The 19,433-nt window shown below is 39.4% G+C and overlaps 1 protein-coding gene across 1 annotated transcript in view; it reads right to left on the reverse strand.

Annotated features, from left to right (window-relative positions):
- LOC116979848 (peroxisome proliferator-activated receptor gamma coactivator 1-alpha-like) overlaps positions 1–19,433 on the reverse strand; it is a 446,239-nt gene that overhangs the window by 290,088 nt on the left and 136,718 nt on the right. The window lies entirely within an intron of this gene.

Raw genomic sequence — 19,433 nt, forward strand, 5'->3', positions numbered from 1 at the left:
CTATCACAGCGATCAGCTTAACAATCATCAAAGGAACCAACACGTTTACCTTTTCTATTAATGCGATGCTAAATTCTGCAAAGACATCACACTGCATAGCATGTCACAATATTCCCACAGCATGGATCAGAGTAAGTGTTCTATACAGTGGGTGCCCAAAATTTAGGGTTTGCATTTTCAGGGCAACCAAATGGAGCAAAACCAAGTTGTTGAAGTCACCTGCCAATATTGTGCATGTAATGCACCAATGCACACAGGCCCATGTGCACGCACTTAGGAGTAAAATGGCACACCATTAGTTTGGCGTCTTTTACATAAAGTTCTACATGAGAACAGGAACTAAAGCTGATTTTAATGAGAAAGATGAGGCCCACTTCAGCATTAGTTGAAGTAACCACCTTGAGCCAGTCATAGGTCACCTCCTGGTAGCTCTCTTCATTCTCCATCTTTCTTGACCACCCCCCCCCCCCCACTCCCTCTTAAGTCCAGAGCACCCTCCATTTAATGCCTGATCCCATTCGCCTCTGTGAAATCTCAAATCCCTTCCTCCAAATGCAACAATTTTTCCCTCCAAACAAGCCTCATCTCCAAATGAACGACTCTTTCCATTTTTCTCCCAAGTGATCCTTTCTTCACATGTTCTCCACAATGCCAGGAAATCGAAGAAGATGGCTTTTAGTAATCTCCCCATGTGCATGATGTCTTGCGCTGGCGTGCATGGGAGAATATCATAGGTCCAACACTAGACAATCCAAGCGTTGTTGCATGCCAGTATATACAAGTTGTGCATCCTTGCTCCATAGCATCCAAGGCAAATCAGTCCACTTTATTAGCTGCTCGTTAGCCATCAAAATTGCAACATTATTTCCACTAGTTGGAATGTCAAGAGCTGCAGAATCATGGAAGCAATAACCAACATCATCACAACATGGACAAATATCACTATTCCTGCCTGATCAGTATTCTGGGAGCACCTTTAACATATACAAAGCCTATGTTCTCAGGGTAACTATGGACAAGCAATAAAAGTCATTCTTGCAAGTGAAGGCGACATCTCATGAATGATTATTAAAAACCTGAGCATGCTGCCAAACAGAAGTCTCCGGGCTATATTTTCTGCTGATTAGATTTATGATTTTAATCAGACATTTTTATACTTTACTTAAGGATTTTTCAAATTGCATTACTATGTCAACTTTGAATACTGTTATTAGCTAATCTTATTGCTATAAACACTCAAATGCAGTGTATAGCCAAAACTGCTGTTGGCACTTCCATGCTTTTGCAACACAATAGTAGATACAAACCACAGGATATGCACAATATCATCAACTATCAAAATGAGCCCAACAAAAACAGAGGGTGTAGGCTTGTTTCAGCATTAGTAAAAGTCCTCGAATCTGGTCATTACTGGAGATGGCATCTCGCCCTCCAGGTAGATGTCTTCTTTAAGGTTCCATCATTACTGAATGCCTCAACCCTTCCAATGCTGGTGACCCCAAACCCATTCTCAATACCAACCTCAACTCAAACACACGTCACCTGCCTGACATTCCCTCAATTTGATCCAATTCTTGTAAGGGGTCATTGAAATGGTGTAATATATCAGCATGAAAAGATAATTGGTTAACAGAACAGAAAAGAAGGTAGTAATAAATAGGAACAAATCATATCTTTATCAGTTTGACAGTGTGTTCCTATTGGGATGCAACAACAATCAGTGCTGCTGGTATTCTAATTCACATTGCTTAGTTCACTTGATCCCATGCTCACTGGTCCACATTGTGGCCTAATCAAGCAACAACGTAATATTATAATTGTCACCCTTCCTTTCATGTCTTTGCCTCATCCTATCCTCGTTATCTTCTTTAACTAATGGACACTCTTAGATTCCACGCTTTTAAGAATTCTGACTTCCTATTCTTCCTCAATTGCAATCATTGCTTTCTGCTTCCAAGACCTTTAAGCTCTTGGAATCCTGTACTAAATGTCATTGTGACACTTCTTCTCTCAGATGCTCGATCTCTGTGACCAAGCATTTGATCATTTGTCCCAATATATCCTTGTGTGGCCTTGTGTCAAATTGTGTTCAACAATAGTCCAGTCAAGGGTGCTGAAATCCTATTCCAATAATGGTCATAAGTAGAAGCAAATTGTTGGCTCAAGGATTCCAGCATATTTTCTTTGTTACTATTTTGTCCATCAGATCCAGAAAAATACCAAGTGATTTTTTTCAGTAAGCCTCAAAGTAACAGTAAATCATTAAATGCATTTTATGGAATGAGTGGGAAGAAAGAAAGAACTTAATTTACATAATATTCATTCATTCATTCATTCAATTCAATGAACTTTATTTTTCCATTGGGAACTTTGGTTTCTGCAACCATACAACAAAAAGAAACATATCTTTCATAATCTCAGGATGTTTCAAAGTCTTGTAGAGCCAATTAAATACTTCTTAAAATGTCATCACTGTTGCAAAGTAGGATACAGTGCAGTCAATGTTCTACAAGGTTCTGCAAATTATTAATATTCAGGTGATATTTGTGAAGGACTAATAATTGGTCAGATTACCAGGAAATGGTGTAACGGGATTCTTTCAGTTTCCTGACAGCGCAGATGTAGACTCAATGCAATATTGCATCCAATAGATAGCACCTTCAACAATCCAGCACCATTTCCCAGTCATCCATTTCAGTCAGAATTGCCTTAGATTTTTATGCTGAAGTCTCTTGAAGCTATAATCTTCTAACTCTGAGGCAAGAGAAAATATCAGGTGACACCTAATTACTCTGATTGTCCACTCTGAGTTGCAACCTGTTTCAGCTCCCTTCTCAGCCAAAATCTCCAACAGTCCTGATAGAATTTCTCCTTGTCACAGCGATACATTATAGCCCTCTGGAATTTTGTTCTCAATGCCAAAAGATGCCCAGTCCAAAAACATGATTAGGATTAAGGAGTGGTCACAGCTGTAACAGAGATCATTCCCCAATGCTGAGAAGAAATCCAAACCAAGATGCTCCAAATTACTTTTCAGTTAACTTTTGCCAGATTAAAAATAAAGAGTTACTTGCTGTCATCCTCAGCCTAATTTCTATGTCTATTTTTAAATAGTATACAAACTTTACAGTATTATAAAGTCCTACAAAGGTGACCTATCAAAAAAAACCCAATCATTAAGAAATAACAAGCATAATCTCATAGTCATAGAATGATACAGTGTTAAAACAGGCCCTTCGGCCCAACGGCCACACCAGCCAACATGTCCCTGCTACACTAGTCCCACGTGCCTGCGTTTGGTCCATATCCCTCCAAACTTGTCCTATCCATTTACCTGTCTAACTGTTCATCCTCTCCACAGAGCTCAGACCTTCTGGTCCTGGCAACATCCTCATAAATTTCTCTGAACCCTTTCAAGTTTGACAATATATTTCCTATAATATGGTGCGCAGAACTGAACACAATACTCTAAATGCTGTCTCACCAACGTCTTATGCAACTGTAACATGACCTCCCATAATCTCCTTAAAATATAACTGAGCAAATCTCCCCACTTAATAGGCAATACACATGACCCAGTTTATGCAAACATACACACACTTTATCCATTCTCTGTATCCAAAAAACTGCTCATTTCTAGTATCACAAGCACGATGTATATAAATCTAAATATTCTGCAATGTAACTATAAACTACTTTGTCCAATGCATCAATAACCAAAGCCAAACATGACAATGCTTCTTAATTTCAGCCACATCCATGAATATTTATTTTCCATTTTAATGAACATCAGATAAAAGTCACACACACAAGATCAATAAATGAACGCTGCATATGAAGTGATAAAGCACCACAGGCTGGAAAATGCATGGAGGCACTACACATTTTGCCCGCCCATGATATTGTGGGTTCAGACTGTGTTGCTGATTGTAATCCTGCAGGTTTGCAGTCAGCAATAATCACACCTCTCGCTGGCTCCAGGTCCAAACGTGTTTCAAAACTGCTCGCACATCTTAAATTGGAATTGCATTGTATCCATATGCATTGTGAATACACTCTTGATTCTTAAATGGCTGCAGAATGATGTAAGAGAACATTGATGGTTACCAAAGATGCCCTGATAGTCGACAACAGAATGTAAACAAAAAGGGAAGACATCACTTTTGCCCAAGAAAGATTGGGACCTCGCCAGGATTCAAATTCATTGACAGATGTAAAATAATTGCTGACCATGGCACCATTCAGTTGTATGAATGCACTGCCTTTGGCCATTTAATGATCTAACTGGAGCTGTTAATATAAGACCATGCACTCAAACATCAGGGAACGGAGTGGTGTGTATGCCACAGCCAGCATCAATGGTGCTGATGTGGAGATGGTGTAGACCTTCAAATTTCTGAGCATCAATATCACCAATTATTTGGCCTGGTCCAACCACATTGACACTACATAGAAGAATGCACACACCAACCCCTCTACTTCCTCAGCAGACTAAGGAAATTTGGCAGGTTTCCAATGACTCTTACCAATTTCTACAGATGCACAGTAGAAAATATCCTATCAAAATGCATCACAACTTGGTTAAGCCACTGTTCTGTCTAAGATTGCAAGAGAATTGTGGGCACAATCCTAACCATTACACAAACCAGCCTGCCCCTGTCATCAACTCAATCTACACTTCATGTTGCCTCAGGAAAGTAGCCAATATAATTAAGGGTCACTTATACCCTGGCCATTTCTTCTAATCCCCTCTCATAAAGGTTCAATGGTCCTTTATTGTCACGTGTACTGAGGTACAGTGAAATTTAATTTACCAGACAGTCATACAAAAAAAAGCAACAAGATACATAACTACATAGAGATTAAGCATAGACTTAAACAGTGGCATGTGAGAATCCCCAGGGCACACAGCGTAAGCGGAGATCCACAGCCATCAGTTCAATGTCCGGGCCACACGCATGCTCCTTCACCGTGGTGTGACCAGAGTTGTACCGATCGCTGTCACTCTCTCTGCAGTCCATGTTTTCCTGAACAGTCAGAAAGCCGTCCACATTCGCACTAGACTCCTCGTGGAGCGATGTCCCCGCAAACGCTGAGATCACTGCACTCACGGCAGTCCCTCCGAGTCCCCACCAGCACAGGTAGCACGTCCATTTTGTTTTTTTGGCGACCTCATATTCACCACTGTGATGTAAGGCAAATAATGCATACCTTCTTTCCTCCTTTTCTCCCACGGTCGGGGCCATCGAAGTCAGCGATCAAAGCCCCCGCATCGTGGTGATCGGAGTTCCTGTGATCGGGGAGATCGAAGCTCCTGCGGTTGGAACTGCTGCAGTCGATCCCTAACAAAGGGACCGCCAGCTCCACGATGTTAGGCCGCAGTGCAGACAGAGATACGATACGGAAAAAGTTGCATTTCCGTCGAGTGAAGAGATTAAAAAAGTTTCCCCCAACCACCCCCCCACCCCACCCCACCCCACCCCACCTCACCCCTACATAAATACAAAAACTAAAGATACACTAAAACATACAAGTAAAAACAGACTAAAAACAACAAAAGATGAAAGGGATGTATCAGGCTGTTGGCAAGGCTGCAAAGGGCAGAAGATACCACAGCTTGAAAGCACATATTACCCAATTCAGGACCAGCTTCCTCTGTTATCAGACTACAGAATGGATCTCCCATAAACTAAGGATATATTCCCAATCTCCCAACATACCTCATTGCAGTCCTTGCAGTTTTTTATCTATACTTTCTCTGTCACTGGAATACTGTAATGCAGTAGCATTACATTCTGCATCTCTAGTTATTTTTCTCTTTGCTCTACCAGTTGTATTTATGTTTGGCTTGATTGTACTCATGTTTGGTATGATTTGACTGGATAGTATGTAAAACACTTTATTTCACTAAGGTGACAATGATAAACTAATACCAATTCCAATACTAACTTTGCCAAATACCTTCAATTTGTGTCTTCTGCCTACCAATGTTTCCACCAGTGGAAACTACTTCACTTTATTAAACTCTTCATGGCCAGATCTACCTCCAGGGGTGTATTTCTAGTTGGAAATGTGTGCATTTTGAGCCCTGAAAGATGGAGCTCTGTAAGGAGGCTAATACCCAAAACATTGGATTTATTTGAATTCTACACAACTTGCATGTCACTCAATTTCTTGTGAATTATACAGCACCACAATTCAAATCACTCACAGAATAATTAACAAGTCATATAAGCATCTTCTACTGAAACAGAAACAAAGTCCAGTTCCTCCACGGTTAACATAAAATAAACCAAGCTTAATTCTTAGAAGGTTTATGTAGTTGTATGTTTGATTAGTACAGGGTTACTTCTGTAGTGACACAAATTAATCATAATTCACACAAATATTACTCTCATTTGCTGGTACAATCCACGGAAGAAGTTGATCATTAACTCATCACATGAGCAGTGTTATCAGTATTCAAATGGCATGAAATAAGATTACAGATCCTAATAAATGTGATAAAGTATCGAGCAATTTAATGGAGAAATATGGCTCTTCATTCTCCGTCTTGGAAGTTTAGATGAGAAATTAAAAATGATCGACTTTATTATTCTCATTAATAATTGCAAAAAATTATTACAGAGCATATTGTGATGAATGTTGTAATTTATATTTCACCCTATAAAGCTTTTCTCGTTTGAGAAATACATAAGTGGAAAGTACTGTTCTAGTGACAGCATAAAGGAAGGCTTACATCTCAGAAGCATCTTAGTATGTCCTTAAGAAATTTCCCAGAACATTTCATGTACAATGAATTAATTTGACTGTTATCAGTGATTCAGTGATTTTGCCCATCCAAAACATAGCATTCTCATGGTACATTTCCCCCTCAGTACTACAGTGCAGCATCAGTCCACAATTTGTACTCAAATCCTAAGTGAATCATAAGCCTATTAGCTTCCTGGAGAGAGTTTCCAAGCCCATAAATTTGTTCTTGTCAACTTTTGTTATTTGATAAACACAGAGAAATTATATGCAAAACAAACAAGTTATTTTTTAATGCATATTTATGGAAGATCAGTCTTAAAGTACTCATAGTATAATAAAACAGAATCTAAATAATCAAATTTAAAATAAATACAAATTAGAAAATGTTTAAGGTTTATCGTTCAACATCTTGAACAGAGAAAAAGGTTTGTATTTCCAAGTCCAACGGAAACATTAGCATTTCGAATTTTTGTGCCAATAGTCTGGATGTTTATTTATAACATTTTCTTTTTTTTACTATGGTATAGTAACCCGAGACTGGGATCCCCCATCATAAAGAGCTAACAGGTTGTGAATGCTCCCTACTGGCTGACAATAGATCTGCACCATTTGGATGCTGCTGAATGCTGAGGGCTAGCCACTGTACATAGAAAGGAGTACATTTGAAAAATCTTCACATTTTAGGATGGAGGGGCGGGGGGGGGGGGGGGGGAATCTTCGGACGAGATTAAGCAAAATCGTCACATTTTATAGCTGTTTGCAGAAAAGTTATTGGAATCTCCCAGAAGTGCCAAGTTAATGCCAATGTGTGAACAGTGGAACTTGGTTCCAAAGTGTGTCAGAAAGCTGCATGTCAATCGAAGACATTCCATAAACTGCCTTCAGGGACTTACATTACCTTTTGAAAAATAATTTAGTTGCAATTTAATTCATTATTATAATTGTAATCATAAATTTAATGTAATTGCTCATTTCCTTGAACATTTATTACATTAAATGCTGGAAATATTTGGATGCACAGCTTAATTGATAGTTTCTAATCATGTCCTAGGAACACGGCAGGGCAGACTGCATGCGTAAAAATGGCTACTTTACCTTTCATTTATCAGCACTAGTATTTGCTACAGCATTATTCATAATTAGCCGTGAAGCTACAGATGCATCTCAAAGGAAAGAGTTATACATTAATCAAACCAATCAGGAACATAAAACATTAGTTATTTGCCAAAAGAAAATGAGTTTGAAGTTACAATAAATTTGTTAACTTATTTACTATAAATGAAACTGCCATTTAAAAAAAAAAAATCACCTTAGTCTTTTATGTTTTTACACAAGTTAGCATAGAGATATAGGATATGACAACATTTTTCAGGAGTAAGTGATCATTGATTTTAATATTCAGGATCCTAAGGGTTGATCATTATATATTTATTGATAACTACATGATAGATTGTGGCCTTCCTACTGTTAACCAGAAATGAAAGACCTTCACATGTTCCTTCACAGTGTATTTTAGAGATCTTGCAATATCTGATAGCTTAATACAGAGCATTGTACTACATACAGTATGTAGCACTGTGACCTTGTACCTATAAATTCTATATTTTGAATTAACTTCTCAGCTGAAATGTGTCTTTGATTTTCCAGGTCAAAACCTCAAATTGCCTCATGCTTCCTGATATACAGTTACAAAGTGACTGCTGGGCACAGTTCCAGATTTTTTTTTAGACCTACACATCTCAGTCATTGCACCGAGACACAAAACATCAATAACTGCGTCATGTTTTAATGTGAAACAACAAAAAGGCAGATTTTGGTGGGTGCTGAAGGATTCCTCGTGGCCACATATGGAATACAAAGTACTCAGTGCGCAGCTATTTCCCCATTTGGTAACTAGTTGGTAAAATATGAATGGAAAAGATCACATGGTTATTTCTCCAAGGTCACTGACATCATTACAGTGCAAGGGACTAAAATACACCATCGCTGAGATTTATTTTAGACTTGTGCAAGATATTTATAAGCATGATGTTTGCATGTGACTAAAAGACTTTCTCTGATCTGCCACTGACTCTGCAAACTCAGGAAGCATTGAAATGTAATATTTAATTGACAAGTCATTGAGTTCATATACAGCTGAAATAGTAGAAGCATCTTTAGATTTTCCTGTCTATTGCCTTAACCATCTAGAGCTATATATGTTGTAATACCATTGCAAGCATCCTAATCAAATCCTATTTCACGATAAAGACAGTCATTTTAATCACTACAAAGCAACCAAACTAATACTTAAATATAGATTCATATGTCATACAATTGAAACCAAATGAGGCATTTAAATAATTATATATGAACATTGCATTTAATAAGTTAAAATGTATAAAGTCTTGTCTGATGTCTCGCAATGCGATACTTCAAAAGACAGCTGTGTTTGTCCTTCTGTCCATTTATGGTCAAGACTCATTTTTGATTGACCTTTATTCCTGAGTCACTGATATGGTACTCAGTACTATACTGCTGCCAATTGCAGAGAGATGCAGCTACCACAAGATAATAAACTCCCTTACACCGCATCGCATCCTTGGGAGTTGCACATAAATCAGTTTTACTGAAATACCTGTCTTGCAGTCCAGTAGCTTTTCAAAAATCACAGAGATAATGGGAAGTCCTAAATAAACTGAAGAAAAGCACACAAATCACATTTGTTTCCCAAGTTCTGAATTGATTACTTTATAAGGAAGTAGTCTGCAATCAAAAATATAAATTTACAAGTTTTAGATTTGCTGAATAAATGAATCTGTTTCACAAGCAGTGCTGGAAAGAGGTCAATCCCATTAAATCTCAAATGCATTTTTTTAGTTATCACCTGCAATTGACACAGACCCCTTTGCATCAACATTACCTAATTAATCACCATTTAAATAGACCACTTCCTTTCTCTTATCCATACCAAACTAGATAAGTTCACATTTATCCACATATACTGCATTTGCCATGGATTTGTCCACTCACTCAATTCTTCTAAATTATCTTACACCCTTTTATCCTCACAGCTTAAAATCTTTCTGAGTGTGTTTTTAGAAAGCTTTAAAACATTACATCTCTTGCCCTTATCCAAGTTACAGATGGTCACTTCAAGCCTTTGCAGTGCCGCCCAGGTCATTGCCTGCCAATTTTCAATCCACGCTTGCATATTGACCCCAATCCCATACTGATTCCTTATGGGGGATGTTATGAAAACCCTTCCAAAATCCAACTGCATCACTGGTTCTTCTTTATCTAACTTATTGGTCACATTCTTAAGAATTTCCAGCAGCTTTGACTTTGTTTAATTCTGCTGATATTTTTAAGTCCTCTGTAAGTATATTTGTAATATTCCACCATTTTCCCTATTCTTCTTCAGCAATCTGATGTGATTGAGGATAACTGTTTCCACTCTGTTTGTGTGGCTTATGAAGTGGCTGATAAGGCCAATGTAGGAACCATCGATTCTTTAAGGAAGTGCCTGATGGGAGGGTAGATTGTGAGGCAGTATGTTCCTTCCATCTGTTTACACTTGGCTTATGGCTGTTTCTGATCCATGGTTCCCAATAATATCCGAAATAGTCCTTCTCCACTTTGAGTGATCATGAGGTTGAAATTCCCAGGAGTGGAGATGTTGTTGTTTTTAAAGGAAGTTTTATGTACATACTTGAACTTTTACCCCCATCCATCCAATCATTTCTTCCCATGACAAACACTCAATTCTAAATTCTGTTTCAATTACATGGCTTGTCCAAAGTTGCTAATTCAGTGTAATTAGTACTGGAGATAGACACAAAAAGCTGGAGTAATTTGTGATGTTTGGTGGACTGTGCGGGGTGGGAGGACCCGTTGCTCCTCCCGTGCAACAGGTGGTGCTGCACAGGACAAAGGGAGATGTTGTGCATATAGTTCTCTCCGGTCTGTAGACAAGGTGTGTGTGCAGCCATTGTTGAGTTGTCTTGCTGCCAGCATTGAGTAAAGCATTAAAGACTTCTGTTGTAAATTGAAGACTCTCAAGTTTTGTGCAGACCCAGAAAATGAACATGAAATAATTCAGCAGGACAGGCAGCATCTCTGGAGAGAAAAAATGGGTGATATTTTGGGTTGAGACCCTTTCTTCAGACTACTAGTACTAGTAACTAGTACTGGGTATGTTCACCTAGGGAAAGGACACAGATGCGGATTTGCTAATTTTGACAATATATTTGGGGGATTTGGTGAATGACATTTGTGGTATCTTTTCAATGTCTTGTTGGTAATTCCAAAGCATAAAGGAGGGAAGAGGTCACTATAGCCTGCAGATCATGGGCTTTGTGCCAAGCCTAAGGGCTTGAACTTTGTATACTCTTCCTCCATGGACCAAATGATGCATTGGCACATTGAATCTCATCATCGACGTGTAAGTTCATCAAGAGATAGCGCCTGAGATTTGGGAAGGAACCTGTGTCTCATGGAAGTTGAGTGCAAGGCTCATCTTCTCATCTGATTCAGTGAACAAATGGATGATTGCTTGGAATCACCATATATGTAGCATCATCTACATATTAGCAGCTTGATTACTGAGGTTTAAGTGAACTTGGTGGGGTGGAAGATTGCAACCTTCACGTGGTCTGCCCTGTTTCGACGAATGCAATCAACCTGGCGTGCACAATCAAATAAGATCAAATAGAACAAGTTGTCCTGCAACTTTAGGCTGTGAACACCATACGCAAGAAGAAGAAGAAATGAACTTGGTGTGTAGTCACCATAGGTTGAACAGTTTTCTATTACTTATTTCTACTCCTGCAGGAAATGAATTTCTTGAAAATGAAGTGCAACGTTACAGAGAGAAAGATTGAGGAAAGTTTGAGGACAATGGCACAACTTTGGTAGACACTACTCATCGAAAATATGAATAGGTCAGAAATTGGGCAATGGGAAAATGCTCAGGGTCAGACTATTGGGTAATAATGAGATGAAAAAAGGATCTATTCCAAACAAAAATCTGGCATCTAGTCAATAGGGGCATCAGGAAACAGGTATCTGAATGATGGTAAATAATTCACTTATATGCCAGGTATCATTGGAATATGACGTTAACCTAGAAGTGCCCTAAAATGGGCGTGCTCTTTATACTGAGGTCTACGTTCCACAATGAAGCTGTCATACAAATGGCTCCTAAAATGGAAATCACATTAGCCACAAAACGTTGACTCAATGGCAGAAGGTGGCTGTTCAAATTTGTGAAGCAATACAAATTGACTGATAAATATTAAACATCACTTCACAACATATAATTATTATGAAAATATAAGTCTTAAGGGCCTGTCCCACTTACGCGACCTTTTCGACGACTGCCGGCACCCATCATAGGCCGCCGAAAATGTTCAACTGCAGCGACCAGAAAGACCCTACGACTCTTTGGGTGACTATGAGACCTCTCACGACCATGCAGGCGGGCCCTGGCAACCTCTCACAACCATACAGGCGACCCCCTGGCGACATGCCCCCTGGTGACACATGTCGCCAGGAGTCGCCTGTATGGTCGTGAGAGGTCTGCTAGCCACCCAAAGAATCGTAGCATCTTTCTGATCCCCTCTGAATTTTCAACATGTTTTCGGCGACCTATGACGGGTGCCGGCAGTCGCCGAAAAAGTCGCGCAAGTGGGACAGACCCTTTAGAGTCACTCTGCACAGAAACAGGTTATTCAGACCAACTCATCCGTGCCAACCAAGATCCCCATCTAAGTTATTCCCCATAGGCCTAAATTGCATTTGTATTTCAATTGCACGACCAGTTAGTAATGAATGGGAGAAATCTTATGCTCTAGATACATGAGACACTGGGTAGAAATTGGCAAAACTAATTTTATGCAGGTTTTTTACAGTTACATCCACAAGTCTGGACTTGATGTGAACTCAGATCTAAAGTGCAAGTGCAACACATAATCCAGTCCATTTCTAAACTGATAATTCATTTGCTCATGAATAAAATATTTGAAGTAGAGTCCATTTTAACAACTAAATAAATGTTCTATACTATCTAGTTCACAGTTTTATTTTCAGCCTGTATGTTGAAGATAAGCAATGGGTATAAATTTGAATTAATAGTTTTACTTGCGATTATAACACAATCAAACGTTTAGTGTGGAAATTTTAATCTTAATTTCATACTGTTTAATATTACTGTCATATCAAGTACGGATATTTGTTTCCTAACTGCAACCAGAATAAAACATACAAAACAGTAAATGAAAATCATAAAGCTCCTAATACAAACTTCATTTTCTAACATTGCTGTTTTCATATTACTGTGAATGAGAGCAAAAATATCAGTCTGAAATATAGATTACATTTTACAGTCATAGTCACTAACAAGCTGACAATGGACATTTGGGTCTGAGGACAGTGGTAACCTGCTTTATGAAGCAATTCCCACATCTAAGGGGAATAAGGTACAATATGTTGACATGCATCATACATAATAGCTTTGTCTTCATCTTTCTAGGAGGCTATTATCCACAGGTGCAGTGTTTTTTTTCTTGTTTTGCAATCTGAATTACAAATTAATGCACCTTGTATTCAATTTAACAAACCTGCAAATCTAAGTAGGGTGAAAACCTGGAATGTCAAATCTGGTTTATAAAACTCTCACTGGATTCATTGGATCTCTTGGGCACTTTTTAAACCACCTGGTATCATCTTAAATGGCTCATATTATTTGAATGTTACAACCACTAACTATTTATGTTACGTTCTGAAAAGTGAGTTCTACAACTGCTCATATCCAGTATTACACAGATTTATTCTCCGCTCCCTCTCCCTACGATGTAGTGTGCACAGTATTGGTCTCCTTTTGTAAGACAATAATGTTAATAATGCCTGACAAATCTGTTGCAGTTTTATGAGGAGGTAACAAGTAGGATAGACAAAGGAGAGTCAGTGAATGTTGTTTACTTGGATATTCATGAGGCTTTTGATAAGGTGGCACATGTGATGCTACTAAACAAGATAGGTGCCCATGGTATTAAAGGCAAGATACCGGCACAGATAGAAGATTGACTGACTGGCAGAAGGCAAAAATTAGGGATAAAGGAGGCCTTTTCTGGTTGGCTGCCAGCTACTAGTGTTGTTCTGCAGGGGTCGTGGTTGGATCTGCTACTTCTCATGTTATATGTTAATGATCTGGATGATGGAATTTATGGTTTTGTGATGAAGTTTGCATATGAAATAAAGACAGGTGGAGGGGCAGATAGTGTTGAGGAAGTAGGCTGCCTGCAGAAGGATTTGGACAGGTTGGGAGAGTGGGGATAAAGGTGGAAAATGCAATGCAACGTGGCAGAATGTGGAGTCATGCACTTTAGGAGAAGGAATAAAGGCATGGACTACTTTCTAAATGGGGAGAGGAATCATAAATTGAAGGTGCCAAGGGACTTGGGAGTGCTGGTGCAGGATTCCACAAAAAGCTAATTTGCAGGTTGAGTCGGTGGTCAGGATGGCAAATGCAATGCCAGCATTCATTTTGAAGGGACTAGAGTATAAAAGCAAGGATGTAATGCTGAGGTTTTATAAAGTTCTGGTGAAGCCACATTTGGAATATTGTGAACAGTTTTGGGCCCCATATCTGAGGAAGAGTGTGCTTGTGTCGGAGGGGGTCCAGAGGAGATTAACGAGAAAGATCCCGGGATGATTGGGCTAATCAATGAGGAGATTTTGAAGGCTCTGGGCTGTACTTACTGGGATTTAGAGGAATGAGCAGGATCTCATTGAAACTTACTGGATAGTGAAAGGCCTAGATAGAGTGGACGCAGAAAGGATGTTTTCAGTAATGGGAGTCTGGGACCAGAGGTCACAGCCTCAGAACAAAAGGACATACCTTTAGGATGGAGGTGAGGATGAATTTCTTTAGCCAGAGGGTGGTGAATCTGTGGAATTCATTACCACAAACAGCTGCGGAGGTCAAGACATTGGGTATTTTTAAAGCAGAGTTAATTGATTCTTGATTAGTAAGGGCATCAAAGATTTCAGGGAGAATGCAGGAGAATGGGGTTTGAGAGGGAAAAATAGATCAGCCATGATTGAATAGCAGAGTAGACTCGATGGGCTGAGTGGCCTAATTCTGCTCTTATGTATTTCGTTCTTAATACAATGGAAGCAGTACCACAAAGGCTCACTGGACTAACACCTAAAATGGACAGGTTGTCCTATGAAATAGGCTGGACAGTCTAGGCTTGGGTTCCCTTAAGTGAGAAGGTTTTTGAATGACACATATTAGATCCTAATTCAGATATGGCGATGACATTTCCTCTTGTTGGGAAAATGAACAACCAGTTTAAAAATAAGGAATTAACCATTTTGGACTGAGATTAGGTGATTCTTTTTTCTCACAGCGAGCCTGGGGTATTTCAAATTTTTTTCCTCAATGCGTGCTGGAAACAGAGTTGTTTTAAGGTAAAGGAAGGTAAATTATTTTTTTTGGGTTGATATTGTTTAGTTCAGAGATACAGCACAGAAACAGGCCCTTCAGCCGACCGAGTCCACGCCATCCAAAGATCCTTACACACTTACACAACCCTACATGCACTGGAGCCAATTTACAATTATACCAAGCCAATTAACCTACAAATCTGTTCATCTTTGGTGTGAGGGAGGAAACTGGAGATCCCGGAGAAAACCCACATAAGTCACGGGGTGAATGTACAAACTCTGTACAGACAGCAGCAGTAGTCAGGATCGAACCCGGATCTCTGGTGCTGTAAGGCAATGACTCTACAGCTGCGCCACTGTGCAATCCCAATTTGACAATCAAGGAGGTGGAAATGTATTGTGAACAGACAGGAATGCAGAGTTGAGGTTACCATCTGATCAGCCCTGTCCTTATTACATGATAATGCAGACTTGAGGGGCCAAATGGCTTCACCTGGTCTGATTTCATATGTTCACATGATATCAATTAATTTTTAAAGGTTCAAAAGTAAATAATGAAAAATTAACAAACTCAATAGAATGTTGATCTACTCAGCCCAATTATATACACATCTGTAGACATCATGATTAATCTCATGGTTTCGTCACACCTTGAGTTTGCGATGCCAATGTACTTTAGCATGGTCACAAAGCTGACCTTTCTGTCCCAGAAAAATGAAGGTTTGAAACATTCAGGAAATTATGCGTACGAAACAAATAATTCCATAAATTAAGACAGAGACACATTTTCAATAATAAAAAAAGGAGAAACTGCATTTTTGTTGCATTATTTACAGCTTCATACAGTACTTCTGAAGAGTAGCTATCAATGAAATACAAGGAAATGTGGCAGCTAATTTGCAATTAGCAATATTTTCAAAACAACCATGTAACAAATGAGCTGATCATCTGCTTAAAGAATAATTGTTGGCAGAACACTATGAATCTTCCCTTGACATTTGTTGTTTGCTGCCATGGTATCTTTATCCAGCTGAGAGGGTAAATTTATTATACCTCAGCTTAGTGCCTCATCGAAAAGACAGCTCCAGCAAAAAAAGATACAAAATACTACTGAGCAATGGCTGTACTTTAGCAAAAATGATCATGTTTCGTAAAATGTGCTTCATAAATATCCTTGATAATAAACATATCAAGCATAATATAATGGGGGAATCAGTTACAATTTTTTCAAGCATAGAACTTAGATCAGAGCAGTAAAGCACAGGAACAGGCGCTATGGCCCACAATATCTGTGCCAGCAATGATGCCGACCCAACTAACCCGGACCACCTGCATGAGGTCTGAATCCCTCTTCTCCATGCCCGTACATGTGTCTGCCTAATTGCCTCTTACATTTTAGTTAGGTTTAGAGATACAGCAGAGATACAACAGAGTCCGCACCGACCAGCAATCCCCGCACATTAACACGATCCTACACACAATAGGGACAATTTTACATTTATATCAAGCCAATTAACCTACAAACCTGTACGTCTTTGGAGTGTGGGTGTCAACCAAAGATCTCGGAGAAAACCAACGCGGTCACAGGGAAAACTCCGTACAGACAAACTCCGTACAGACAGCACCCATAGTCGGGATTGAACCCAGGTCTCTGGTGCTCTAAGCTCTGTGAGGCAGTAACTCTACCACCTCGCCACCATGTCACCCAATCGTGTGCCACCGTGCCGCCTACATGTTGCTATCATATATGCTCCTATCACCACCCTTGGCAACGCTTTCCAACACCTATCACATTCTGTGTAAAATAACTTGCCTTGCACATCTCCTTTAGATTTTCCTGCTCGTACCTATATGTAAGACACTCTTACGTATTTTACATTTCCACCCTCGGAAAAAGACTTTAACCATCTACAGCCCACAGTCTCCACCTCTTCCTTTCTTTTTCCCGCCACCCCCCACATCAGTCTGAAGAAGGGTTTCGACCTGAAATGTCGCCTATTCCTTCGCTCCATAGATGCTGCCTCACCCGCTGAGTTTCTCCAGCATTTTGTCTACCTTTAACCATCTACCCGATGCTTCTCATAATTTCTCATAAGAGAAGACTACACTTGAAATAAATTTCAGTAGAGTGGTGAAAAAAACATGGAAATGTTATGCATCTGAATTATAAATCTTTTTTTATGACCTCAGTACATGCCATATAACTTCACGCTCTAAATATGTTTTGATGTATAGTGACTATTGAACTCCAGGGAATTACAGCAGCCAATTTATGCATAGCGAGATCTTGCCAACACAAAATAGATTTTAAAAATATAAGGTGGTTTAATGACACAGTTGGAAAGATGTATTAACCAAGATACAAGTCGATCTGTCATACTCTTTTCTTCCCCACATAATCTAAAGATGTTTTACTTTTACCTGACAGGGCAAATGATATTTTGACTTAATTCAATTGACCTGCCTGTGCAGTGATCCCTTATTAAATTGAGATGCTGCAAAGGCAAAGTATAGAATGGGCCAAATTGTTTTCCTTATCTTTAATTATCTTGTGATCTCGCGTCGGTTTTCACACTGCTGAATTCAGTGGCTGGTGAAACCAAGTGTTTTTCCAACTAAATTAAGATGTATGGCGGGCAAGAAATCAGGATGGTGAACAGAGGTGGATAGATGTTGGAGAAAAGAGACTAAAATAATAAACTACTGGGGGAGAGAATGTAAATAATAGAGAAAGCACATAATGAACACAGTTATATATCACATGAAAACATTTCAGGTTTTACAATGTCTGAGGTCAAAGACCCGACGTGAGAACTGGAAAAGATTGCTGAAAAATTGTTGTTTTAAGGTGGGGTGAAAGTGGTGGGAGTAATGCAGGGAACAAAGGGAGCATCTGTGATAGGATGAAGCCAAGTCTGCCATTGGCATGGGTTGTAGGAATATTCTAGTCAAAGGGGTTAATTCAAGCAGTTAGAGGACGATGTTGCAAACAAAGAAGGCTAAAGCGTTGTTAATAATAACGATATGGGTCAAGCCCAGTAGGACAAGCTGTGCTATTGTTGGGGAAAACAGAGTCAATATCACAGATCCAAAAGATCATTGCTGGAGTCTGCTGTACGATTTTACTAGATTGTATGCAAAAAAAAAAGTGTTTCACTGTATCTAGGTACATGTGACATAAGTATCAATAAAATATAATTGAATTAATGTATTTTCAGCAGCTGCAGTTTCTTGTGTCTTCAGTATCACAGGCTTTATATTAGAAGTGGTCTGTTCTGATTAGGAGAGAAAATGTGAGTTACCTGAATTTAACACTGAATACAGAAGGATGCGTAGTGGTCTGATAGAAGATGAGGTAATATTCATCGCTTGCTTTGGGTCTTGTTATAACAGTACAGGAACGCACAAACAGAACAGGGTGGGAATGGGATGGAAAACTAAAGGGGCGGATAACCAGAAATTCACTCTTGCTGACTGTGCGCAGGTACTCCACAAAGTATTCTCCCATTTGGTTTCTGCAATGTAGAGCAAACTATATGCAGCTCCTCTGCAGCTTACCAGCACCCGCCATATGTACAGCGGTACATATGATCAAACAACAGGAAGACAAGTGGGATGGATTTGCTGGCTGCTGTGGGGCGGCTGGTACATTCTGCCTTGTGGAAACTCAGTTTGCAGCCAGATTTCTGAGTCACGAGCAGTTCTCAGGAAGTTGAGGACATGGGGATCTCTGCTTTTGTTGTTTCCAGGAGGACAGAGGAAAGCAGAGGAGTAAGAAATAGAAGAGATACATCGAGCACTCTCCTCGAGCGGGAAAGTGTAATTCTGGAAAGAGGAAGAAACTTCAAGGGCACTTGGACAGACAGCCTCATCGTCATATCAAATACGATTATTCTTTAACAGTTAAAGAACTAGGAGAAAGAGAAAGAGCCTTTAAAAGTGGTTGGCTGAGAGTCAAGATAGTTGTGAGAATCATAAGCATGTAATGGACGTTTCTGGCTAGATCAATTGTTTCTCATGTGTGAATGAGTGAGTACTTTGTGGAGCACCTGCGTACAGCCAGCAGGAGGGACTTTATAACTTTGTCAGTGCCCCTTATGGGTGGCTATTTGCATACCTTGGGTATGCAAGCAAATAAATAAATTTGGGTATGCAAGCATTAAATACATTCACTGTGACTTGTCATATGTGACAATAGAGAATTCAATTCAATTCCACAATGAAGTTGGAGAAATCAAGAAAGGAAAGGG

Source organism: Amblyraja radiata, chromosome 1, assembly GCF_010909765.2.
Source record: "Amblyraja radiata isolate CabotCenter1 chromosome 1, sAmbRad1.1.pri, whole genome shotgun sequence".
Lineage (NCBI taxonomy): Eukaryota > Metazoa > Chordata > Chondrichthyes > Rajiformes > Rajidae > Amblyraja > Amblyraja radiata.